This window comes from Gorilla gorilla, chromosome 3 (genome assembly GCF_029281585.2).
Source record: "Gorilla gorilla gorilla isolate KB3781 chromosome 3, NHGRI_mGorGor1-v2.1_pri, whole genome shotgun sequence".
NCBI lineage: Eukaryota > Metazoa > Chordata > Mammalia > Primates > Hominidae > Gorilla > Gorilla gorilla.
Window position 1 is genome coordinate 196,414,435 of NC_073227.2, and position 12,178 is coordinate 196,426,612.

Genomic DNA, 12,178 nt, shown 5'->3' on the forward strand with positions numbered 1-12,178 from the left:
TACTATGAAACATATTTAAATAATCCAGAGAATGGTTCAATCATCCTTCATTTTTCCCCTCAGGCTTCCAACGTGCATACACAGTTCACCTGGAGTGAACAGATAAGGGTTCATCCTCAAAATACATTCCTCTGCTTTTTCTCTATCATGCTTTACTTCATTCTCATCTTTCCAAAACAGCTCTACTTCCTCTCACTCTTTGTCACCGGATAAAGCCATGGATCAGTCAAAATTGGTTTTTCTTTTTTTTTGTTTTTTGTTTTGTTTTGAGATGGAGTCTCGCTCTGTCGCCCAGGCTGGAGTGCAATGGAGCGATCTTGGCTCACTGCAACCTCCACCTCCCAGGTTCAAGCAATTCTCCTGCCTCAGCCTCCCGAGAAGCTGGGATTACAGGCGCCCGTCTTCACGCCTGGCTAATTTTTTTATTTTTAGTAGAGACGCGGTTTCATCATGTTGACCAGGCTGGTTTGGAACTCCTGGTGACACGTGATCCACCCACCTCGGCCTCCCAAAGTGTTGTTGAGAGGTGACAACTTGCTAGCAGCCCTCGCTCGCTCTCTCTCGGCACCTCCTCGGCCTCCGCGTCTGCTCTGGCCGCGCTCCAGGAGCCCTTCAGCCCGCCGCTGCGCTGTGGGGGCCCCTCTCTGGGGCTGGCGGAGGCTGGAGCCTGCTCCCTCTGCTCCTGGGGAGGTGTGGAGTGGGAAGCGCGGGCGGGAGCCAGGGCTGCGCGGGGAGTGCCGGCGCGGGTTCCGGGTGGGCGCGGGCTCCAGGTGGGCGCGGGCTCGGCAGGCCCGCACTCCGCGGGGACGGCCAGCGCCTACTGGGCTTGATCGGGGGACGCGCTCCCTGCCCGAGTGCCCTGGTTAGGTGCCGCAAAGTCCTGCGGCGGCGAGTGCCATTGAGAGGTGAAGCCGGCTGGGCTTCTGGGTCCGGTGGGGACTTAAGGGAACTTTTCCGTCTAGCTAAAGGTTTGTAAACGCACCAATGAGCACTCTGTGTCTAGCTAAAGGTTTGTAAACGCACCAATCAGCGCTCTGTGTCTAGCTAATTGGGTAGGGGGCTTGGAGAACTTTTGTGTCTAGCTAAAGGATTGTAATAAACGTACCAATCAGCACTCTGTGTCTAGCTAAAGGTTTGTAAACGCACCAATCAGCACTCTGTCAAAACGGACCAATCAGCACTCCGTAAAATGGACCAAACAGCAGGATGTGGGTGGGTGAGGCCAAATAAGGCAATAAAAGCAGGCCACCCTAGCCGGTAGCAGCAACTCACTCAGGTTCCCATGCGCACCGTGGAAGCTTTGTTCTTTCACTCTTTGCAGTAAATCTTGCTGCTGCTTACTCTTTGGGTCTGTGCTGCATGTATGAGCTGTAACACTCGCCAGCGAAGGTTTGCAGCTTCACTCCTGAAGCCAATGAGACCACAAAACCACTGGGAGGGACGAACAACTCTGGATGGGAGGAACAAACAAGTCTGGACGCGCCACCTTTATGAACTGTAACACTCACCGCGAAGGTCTGCAGCTTCACTCCTGAGGCCAAGAGACCATGAACCCACCAGAAGGAAGAAACTCCAGACACATCTGAAAATCTGAAGGAACAAACTCCAGACACACCATCTTTAAGAACTGTAACATTCACCGTGAGGGTCCGTGGCTTCATTCTTGCAGTCAGCGAGACCAAGAACCCACCAATTCCAGACACATTGGGATTACAGGCGTGAGCCACGGCGTCCGGCCTCACAGTTGTTTTTCCACAGAGAAAATACAGAAAGAAAAAGAGCCCTCGGGTTCCAAACATCGTTGCAAACCAAGGATTTTCAGAGGTTGTTAGAAAATGGTTCTACCTGGTCAGGCCTAGGCCTCAGATGGAGAAAACTGCAACACAGGCAATACTTTTCTTGCTAAAATACCAACTCTTGTAGCTGAACTTCAGTTTATTATTATGTAAAAAGTACCTGCTTCTTTCCTCTACCTTCCACCTCCCTAACTTCTGTTCCCATTGTCTTTATGGACCAAGACCCTAGTGGAGTGGGTGGGTGAATGTTCCACCCCAGGAAAGGTGTGAGATGGTAAAAACAATTCTATATACTGAGAAACTCGACATCGTCATGAACTATTAGGAAAAGACGTTTTCCAATGCCTGTTTAAATTATAGCTCTGGTATAATACCTTTATGGTATTTTATTCTAATGGTAATACGTGAAAAGAAAATGTGAGTTTTAAACTGTTCTTTTAAAAATGAAAATATATATATATATATAGTTGTGATGCATGCAAAAGAAATTGAACAAATATCATTGTCTTGTATTGGATTGCCAAGTTTATATTTCAGTATTTATTTCAGTTTTCTGGCAATAGCAACTGTTATCTACTTGAAAAGTTTATCATACTCAAAGGCAACATGTAGAGAAATATAATGATAATGAAAATGTTTACTAATGAATGCTGTATTCAACTACATTAAAAAATTAGTTAAATAGTACTTGTTTAAGTGTACTTGGCAGGAATGGCCCCTTCGGTATAGAGAAATGAGAAAAAAAGAAAAGGAGACACTGAAAAAAATCTGGAAGTGAAACAGTGACAGCTGTCTCAGGGTAAAGAAAATATAGCTTGCTCCCCAGTAGCTATCAGTTATTTGAAGACATGCCAGCAAGGTCTCCAAAGCTGCACTTATCCTGTGCTATCCCAGTTGGGTGCACTTGCCTGAGGATACAAAAGGAAGAAAAGTTAGAATACCTCATCCGTCCCAGATAAATGCTATTGCCTAAGGAGATATAAGGGAAGAAGGGAAGATGGGAGAAAAGAACAAGTGCTTTTACAAAGGAATGAGTGTTGTTAATAGCAAACGGAGCTCAAAAGACAATGAAACAGTATCTGTAAAGTGTTAAGATCCCTCCTACTTTCTCATTCTCTGCAAATTCGTTACATTTTGCTCCATGTTGCATATTACTTTTCCTCTTCTAGTTCATGTGAACTCATCTTCAAATCTTAGCTTAAGCATTTCTCATAAATTCGTCCTGATTTTGTCGTATTAGCTTCTTTCTGTCCTGTGTTCACGTAACATACATTCATGCCCCAATTATAACTCTAAGCTCTATGTACAGTGTTTCTTTTAAATGCATTTCTTTCAACAAATTTGTGAGTTCTTTGATGGCAGGTACTTTAACTTATTCCTTTTTCTGTATGCTTTCCTAGTACATTGTCTGGCAGTAGTAGATGCTCATCAAATTGATTTAGTCATTCAACTGTAGTGCAAGATGCTACATATTTAGAAATGGACAAAACATGTGTCCATATCATCAGTTTAGAATTTCATGGAGACGCAGATATTAAGTAAAACAAAATTAAGGATAATATAAATTGTGGCAATTGAAACAAATGGTGACACAAAAGAAATGAACAGAGAAAGGAAGAAAGGAAAATGACTCAGTAAACCCAATGTAGACATGGAATCAAGGAGAATTTCACAGAGAAAGTAAAGTTTCAACTGTCACCTTGAAATCAATGTTTTTAATTACTGAAGATAATTTGTTTTGTCATAGTACATAAGTTTATGTACTTACATTGATTTTTAAAAGAAATTCAAGTATTGTGAAGAGAAACATCTTGCCTAGGTTTTAAAAAAGTGTTTTCTTTAGAATCCATTATTCCATAATCAATGCTAACAAAAACAATATTGTTTTGTTACTTGAAAAAGTCGATGCAATAACAGTGGTGCCTTTTATACTGATTAAAATAATGAGTAAAATGAGTTTTATTTTTGAAAAAATCTTCTCTTTTCAATAGTTAAAATTGGATGCATAAAAGCCAAAGTTGTAGCTAAATGAAAAATTGTGATGATGAATTGAGCACAGTAATTTAATTCCTTTGTATATTAGTGACATAAATGTTAACAGTACACGAGACAAGAAGAGAGGTAGTAAAAGAAACAATTATTTAAGGAATTAGTGATTAATATTACAGCAGTGTTTAGAGAAAATTAACTTGAACATCTTACTCTTCATAGGTACTACATAAAAGAATGTCACACAAACAATAGCTAAAATTACTTATTTAGTTGCTAGAACAAATCTGAATTTTTTGCTATGTTTACAAAGATAACATTAAGAGCAGAGTTGGTAAGAAATTAATCATAAGCAGGAAATAATGTGGAAATGATCTAATTTGTCACTTCTATTTCCAGAATTATTGAAGATTAGATCGCCTAAACATATTGAATAAGAAACCCTGAAATCACCTAAACATATTAAATAAGATACTTAAAGACTCTTCTTATATGAATCAAAAAAACAGCAGGAAATTAAGAAATACTTAAAGCAGGCATGCAACGAAAGTGGAGCTACACTTAATAATGCAACAAAGAGTATTTTAAATGCCCCAACCATTTTTACGAGAGTCACATGAAATAAAATTTTATCAGAATTCCTATGCTTTTAGGACACAAAGTCAACACAGTAATAAAACAAGATATTTCTGTGTATGAATAGTCATGTTTTATTCATGCCAAGGTTTTGAATTGTATCTTAGCAAATCTGTCACATCTGGTCCTGACAATGACAGTGCTCCGTGAAATGGCCTTAGGAAACAAGTGTTCAAATGATACAAAGCACACATATTCATCAACAATGCAATGTATTTAGAATAAGCATAATCTCATTTCACAATTATATAGCTCAGTAGAAAAGCAGTAATTTTTAAACGCATAATTTGTGTAAAAATAGGGCACACCTGGAGGTCAGCAGCAGCTTCATTTGGTGAATGCATTAACTTCATGCACACTGTGATCTTTCATTATAGCTCACTACAATAAGCCATCATTCTTTTCAACTCTCTTAATAAAAGGCAGTTTGTTTCCTTCAAAATCATGCTGCCAATAATGTCTATAAAAAAAATCACATAGAACATACACTTAACACAATTAATGCATCTCAAATTGATGTGTTTTAAATTTAGTGGTGAAAATATAATATTATGAGAGCCTAACCAGCCTATTCCAAGATGAAAGTTTGCATAATGTCATTTTGTTTTAAACTCTTCTCATAAAGAGACTTATTACTTAAACCAGATAAGTTCTATGGCCAAATTATTTTGAGATCCCTCAAATATCATAAAGTGTCCAGAAAGCACGAAAGTTTATGTTTACTTGGAATACTTGTAAATTAAATGAAAATCTGCCATATAAACATGTCAGATAAGAAAGAATTTCAGTGTTATTTTAAAATAATAAAAAATGTAATTAATTGTAATTAAATGTAATCATAATTGTAATTACATTTTTTATGAGATTTACTTATTAAAAGTTACAAAAAATGGTGTTTCCAAACTAAAGAACCTTCAGGATAGTTATCCAACCAGTTGGTAATTTTGATTCATTTTTCGTCAAAATAAAATTTGTGACATTTACCTCAATGATATTACACAGATTTAGTCAAAATAATCAGTACTGTGTACCAAATGAAAAGGCAAATGAAATAAATTATCCGAACATACCCGTGGTGCATTGAAGCTATCTGGCACCAACTCAGAAGACCACCTGATCTGTATTTCTTCTCAGCTCTAAGTTGGTAACTTGAAACCCAAATTGGCAAATGCTACAAATCGGGTTTTTTCTCCCCTCAACAGAGAGCCAATGGGAGATGATGAAATAAGAAACTATAAAATGTATAGGGGAAAATATATTTACAGGGATGACAGAGAGTTTATTAATAAACATTTTTCTGGATTATATGATACTTGAGATATTTGCCTTTTAAAATTTATAATTTGTTTTTATCTTATTTGAATAAAATACTATTGTTTCTAAGTTTGTGTTCATGCTATTATTATTATTTTTAAGGTCAAATACTATATAGACCTCAGTCTTCTCAAAACTGATATTTACCCTTGCAAGGACTTTGGAATCTTTTCATGGTAATTACATCTTTTGTACTCATGTGCTTCTGCTGTCATGTATTTTGTGTATCTTAATTTTTTATATTTTTAAGTAAATCACATGGAACATGAAAGGGGATCTAGCAAATGGAGATACATTTCCTTTATGCATTGGATATCTTTGAAATGGAAAATGTCCAATTCTTCCAAAATTATTTCAATGAAATTCCAATAAAGCAGATTCAGTGCAATTCCAACTGAAAACATTCATATAATTCCAATAACAATTCAACTATTATTATATTTGAAGCTTGGTGAGTTGATCCAAAAAGGTAAATGTATAAAAGTCAAAAATGGCCAACACATACTTAAAACTGAAGAATACATTAGGTGAGATTTCCCTCTACTCAATATCATGACTTAATATGAATATTAATTAAGACAGTTTTGCTGGCATAAATAGTACATAGATTCACCAAATTAAATAAGAAGGGCAGGCCAGGTGCAGTAGCTCACGCCTGTAATCCCAGCATTTTAGGGGGCCAAGGTGGGCCGATTACTTGAGGTCAGGAGTTCGAGACCAGCCTGGCCAACATGGTGAAACCCTGTCTCTACTAAAAATACAAAAATTAGCCAGTGTGGTGGCACACGCCTGTAATCCCAGCTACTTGGGAGGCTGAGGCAGGATAATCACTTGAACCCAGGAGGCTGAGGTTGCAGTGAGCTGAGATCGTGCCACTGCACTGGTACAGGGTATATGTCAGAATTGGCATATTGGGTAAGTAAAGAAAGAATAATCATTTTCAATAACTGTTGCTAGGGCATTACATTATCCATGTAAGGGAAAGTATCCCTAATATCACCATACTCAAAAATCAAGCCCAATTATATCCCTAATCTCGCCATACACAAAAATAAATTCCAGGTACTTTAAAAAAGGAGAAAAATCAATATAATTTTAGAAGAAAATTAGGAAAGTTTTTTATGACATCAAGGCAGAGAAGGGTAACAAATATAACATAGTACATACTATGTAGCAGAAACTACAAATCTAAATATTAATACATTCTAATGCACTAAAATGCCGTTTATGAAGAGACATCATAAAGACAGTGAAGAGATAAGTGATATATTGAGAGACAATATTTGCAAAACACCCAGTAGAATGAGCAAAAAAGGTTAAATTCTAATTTTTTCCATGTAAAAAACTACAAATTTTCATAATAAAATATTAAAAGTTGGGAAAAAAACAAGTCTCAATGATATGAAACAACAGGAAATCTCATTCTCTACTGGTAGAAGTGTACATTTGTTTCAACTTTTTGGAAAATAATATGGCATTCCCTAACTTATTTAATATATAATATACTTATTTATATATAAATATAAATAAAATATATTTAAATATATATAAATATATATATTTAAATATATAAATATAAATAAATACATATATTTAAATATATAAATATAAATACATATATATTTAAATATATAAATATAAATACATATATATTTAAATATATAAATATAAATACATATATATTTAAATATATAAATAAAAATACATATATATTTAAATATATAAATAAAAATACATATATATTTAAATATATAAATAAAAATACATATATATTTAAATATATAAATATAAATACATATATATTTAAATATATAAATATAAATAAATATATATTTAAATATATAAATACAAGTAAATATATATATTTAAATATATAAATATAAATATATATTTAAATATATAAATATAAATATATATTTAAATATATAAATATAAATAAATATATATTTAAATATATATTTATATATATATATTTAAATATATGAATATAAATGTACTTATATATATTTAAATATATATTTATCCTATAGCTCTCTTGGTTCCATGTACTTTGTTCCAGTCATCCCTTCATAGAGGCTTCTCTCAGCTGACTTTTATGCCAATGCTTTCATTAACTTCATTTAGATAACAGTTCAGACCATAGACAATCACTGTCCATGTCAGGAATTCTAGATGTAGTAACTAAAGGCAAACTAGGATTACTGTGGCCATCTGTCTTAGTCTGTTTGTGTTACTATAAAGGACCTGAGGCTGGGTAATTTATAAACAAAGCGATTTATTTGGCTCATGGTTCTGCAGGCTACACAGGAAGCGTGGCACCAGCGGCTTCTGATAAGGACCTCAGCCTGCTTTCATGCATGGCAGAAGGCAAAGGGGAGCCAATGTGTGCAGACATCACATGGCAAGAGAGGAAGCAAGAGGGAAAAGGGGAGGTATCGGGCTCCTTTCAACAGCCGGCTGTAATGGAAACTAATAGAGTAAGAACTTATTACTGCAAGGACTGCAACAAGCCATTTATGAGAAATCTGCCCCCATCACCCAAACACTTCCTAATAGGCCATACCCCCAACATTGAGGATCAAATTTCAACATGAGGCTTGGAGGGGCCAAACATCCAAACTGCAGCACCATTCTAACTTCATTAAGAAATTACTGACATGGCCTGAGAGCGGTGGCTCATGCCTGTAATCCTAGCACACTGGGAGGCCAAGGAGGGCGGATCCCATGAGGTTGGGAGTTCGAGACCAGCCTGACCAACATGGAGAAACCTCCTCTTTACTAAAAATACAAAAAAAATTAGCCAAGCGTGGTGGCGCATGCCTCTAATCCCAACTACTCAGGAGGCTGAGGCAGGAGAATCGCTTGAACCTGGGAGGTGGAGGATGCAGTGAGCAGACATTGCACCACTGCACTCCAGCCTGGGCAACAAAAGCAAAACTCCCATCTCAAAAAAAAAAAAAAAGAAAAGAAATTACTGACACAACTTTGGAGCACTCAAATGTCTCATAGTTAGACTATTTCTGAGCTCACAATTTGGGAGATTTAAAGAAAGAAAAACCAGCACTAACAAATAGTAGAAATATAAAAAGAATCCTAGAGCTACAAGGAGGCCAGATAATGCAGGTTCTAAAAGCAGAAGTAAGCAGAAAACTGTTTTACTGATGTGGGCTGGTGTCAATAAAATGTGTTAAACAGTGTTACAGCAGTGAATTCACTAAAACAGGTGGATTATTTTTTGCATGAAATAATTTTTAGCTTCTTTGGATTTGATCAGCCCATATGCTGCATTTTTAAATGTATCAATTTGGGTTGAAAAAATTAAATAACCAAATGGCTTTTATTTTTAAAAAGGAACCTTAACAATTTAAAAGTTAGGATTCCCTCAATATAACATTTTATCTCAAAAAATATTTATTATACTTATTACAGCTCATATATTGGAATTTAATTTTTAAAAGATGCAAATAAAATCTCTGCTCCATATTTGAATGCTCAGCATCCTCCAAAGTACGGCTCTTTCCCCTCTACTCTCTTTCTCTTTTTTAGCTTGTTATTCAAGAGAACAAAGTCAAGAAATAGGAGCTATAGTCACTCTTTACATTCAATTTCTCATTATTTCTCAGAAGATACTACCTAAAAATCTCTCAAATAGCCTTTTTTCTTTAAGTTCCAACAGTAACAAGCCCTTGCCTGAATGGAAATAGCTTATGAATTTGTCTGTCTGCGTCTGGTTTTGCTCCCACCAAATTCATGCTAAACATTGCCACCCTGTTGATCTTTACGAATGCAACAACGATTTCATTCTCACCGTCAGAATGTTTGTTTGGCTCCTCCTGATCTACTGTACAGTGTGTGAGTTCTTCATCATCACATCTATGATATGAACCTGCTTTTACTTTCAGCCTCATCTCACACTATTCTCTGCCTCTAAATTTACATATTAGTAATTCTACCATCCATTTTTTTCTTCCTTCTCCCAACCACCGCATTTCATGTGCTTCGAAAAGAGTCGAAATGCCCCTCGACTGGAAAGCTTTTCCTGTCCAGCTCCTCTCTCCAAGCTGCCCCTCACCTCCTCCTCGTGCCATTATACAGTCTGTCACATGGTCTTCCTTTTGCAGGTGGCACTGGTTACAAGCAAGAAGAGCTAACATCCAGTATTTTTAAAATAGTATCATTGTTTTACCTAAGTGTTTGCCAATATCTATTGGACGACTTGTCATTCACTGACTCAGGAAAGAAACGTTAGAGCAGGTAAAAGGCTCATGAGTTCTAAAACTCAGGCAAAGGCTGAAGAGACTCTAGAGATGGAAAAAATACCCCCTGATTCTGAGAGAATAATTTCATTAACATAAGAATAGCAGTAGAAAAACAAGAGAAGCTTCAATGTTGGTACACTTAACTCAAAGCTGTCAAACCCAATGGGAAAAAGTACAACAGAATATCCAGATAGCCTTATTTTATTTAAGCATACATGGAGTCTATTTGCCCAACCTTACGCAGAGTCCAAAGAGATGTTAACACTCTAAAATAAAATTAGCAAAATACTGAGAAAGGCGTAGTGGCAACATGCACGAACTACTTGTCAGTGGCCAAAGGAGAGAATGGGCATCTCAGCCAGTGTCAGTGAGGACTGAAACTGCCTGATCATGAGAAACCTCCCACCATAATGACATGGAATCCCAATACAAACCTGGGCAAAGGGGCAAGAACCCTGAACTGATATCAAGTGGGGACTTGAAATATGAAATCAAGATTTAGAAAACTGAAGCTGCATTTCTTGTGAACACAACTTGTGGATTGAAATATATACCTACCGAAGCCAAGACTTTGGGGAGGGGCGATAGTGAGGCTGGAGTCTCAGGTGCTGGTGTTGAGGTGCTCAGACCCGCATTAACACCGAGAGGGCCCTGTGGAAGGTGGCACGCCTTGTACTGTGGAACAGGCAGTTACTGATAACTTGTGCTAATTTTTTATTGTATAATCTTTATTTTCCATATTGCCGCAAAGAGAGTTAGCTGATTTCTAAAATTTCTGCTAACCTGATAAGTGAAAAATGGTAAATTGTTATTTTAATTGTATTTTTAAATTAAAAATGAAATTTAAGCTCTTAAAAATATCATCTGGACATTTTAATTTTAGCTGATTTTTGTAAAATGCCTTTTTAGAGGAAATGGTCATTGTTTCTCCCAGATTGTTTTATCCTGGTGATGTATCACATGTTCTGTATTAGAGAATTTGTTGTCTTATGTATGACAAGTACTTTCCCCCAGTGCAGCATCATTATCATTTCCCTTTATTTTGACCCTAAAGAGGTTTTTCACTTACATTTCTTTGTCATGCTGCTTAAATTTCCATATGTCGATTTCAAGAATTGTTTATTTTTGATTTTTCGGTTTCATAGCATATTTTTTAAAATGCTTTCTCTCTTAAAAATACTAAATGTGTTAAATGTATAAAACATGAATGCATATTTTCTTCTCAGATGTGCATGGTTTACTTGTTGAATGTGTTCTGGCATAAGGAATTAAGTACAGACCCAGCTATTTTTTTCCTTTCCCATTATTTTAGCCTCAGGATGTATTTTACTAGCAAGACTGTGTTCAATGCTGTCAGTTCTGGGCAACGTCCTCCCTCCCGCCGTGGCTATTTACCTATTTTTATTCTTCAGATGAACTTTAAAATAATTTTGTGAAGTTTTGCTCCCCATCCTAAAAAAATAAAATATCCTGGCATTCTTATGGGGTTTATATCTCATCTATGGAACCATCTAAGGAAAACTTATATTTTAAAATATGAAAGTTTTCAAGAATGAGACAGTTTCTTTGATTTATTCAAGCTTTCTTTTAAGTGGTTCACCTTATTTCAAAAGCTGTATCCACTTGTAGGTTCTATGTATTTTTTGTTACACTCATCACTAAACATTTTATTGCTCATAATCTTTTTTTAAAATTATTATCATGATTATTTTTGGAAATGCTGTATTGCCAAGGCTGGAGTGCAGTGGTACGTACCATCACGGCTCACTGCAGTCTCTACTTCTTGGGCTCAGATGGTCCTCCCACCTCAGCCTCCTGAGTAATTGGGACGACAGGTACATGCCACCATGCCAAGCTAGTTTTTGTATTTTTTGTAGAGACAGGGTTTCACTATGTTGGCCAGGCTGGTCTCATACTCCTGGCCTCAAGCAATACTCCTGCCTCAGCCTCCCAAAGTGCTGGGATTACAGGCCTGAGCCACCATGACTTGCTTTATTATTCGTATTCTTCATGTGAATAATTGACTTCCTTATCTTTACTAGCTTTGTGCCAGTAATACTTTGACTTGCTTATATTAATAATGTCACCAGCTGTATTAATTCATTACTTTCCATATATTTCCATTTTCAGTGAATCTCTTGAAATATGAAGTTTTCTGTGATATAATTTGCTAATAATTATATT

The 12,178-nt window shown here is 36.3% G+C and overlaps 2 long non-coding RNA genes across 2 annotated transcripts in view; both read right to left on the reverse strand.

The window, feature by feature from the left end:
- Positions 1–4,881, reverse strand: part of LOC129532944 (uncharacterized) — a 63,895-nt gene extending 59,014 nt beyond the window's left edge. Inside the window, exon 1 of the long non-coding RNA XR_010133546.1 lies at positions 4,730–4,881. This is a non-coding gene — a long non-coding RNA (uncharacterized lncRNA). The remainder of the gene's footprint in view (positions 1–4,729) is intronic.
- Positions 4,882–10,372: 5,491 nt separating this feature from the next.
- Positions 10,373–12,178, reverse strand: part of LOC134758374 (uncharacterized) — a 35,196-nt gene continuing 33,390 nt past the window's right edge. Inside the window, exon 5 of the long non-coding RNA XR_010133549.1 lies at positions 10,373–10,777. This is a non-coding gene — a long non-coding RNA (uncharacterized lncRNA). The remainder of the gene's footprint in view (positions 10,778–12,178) is intronic.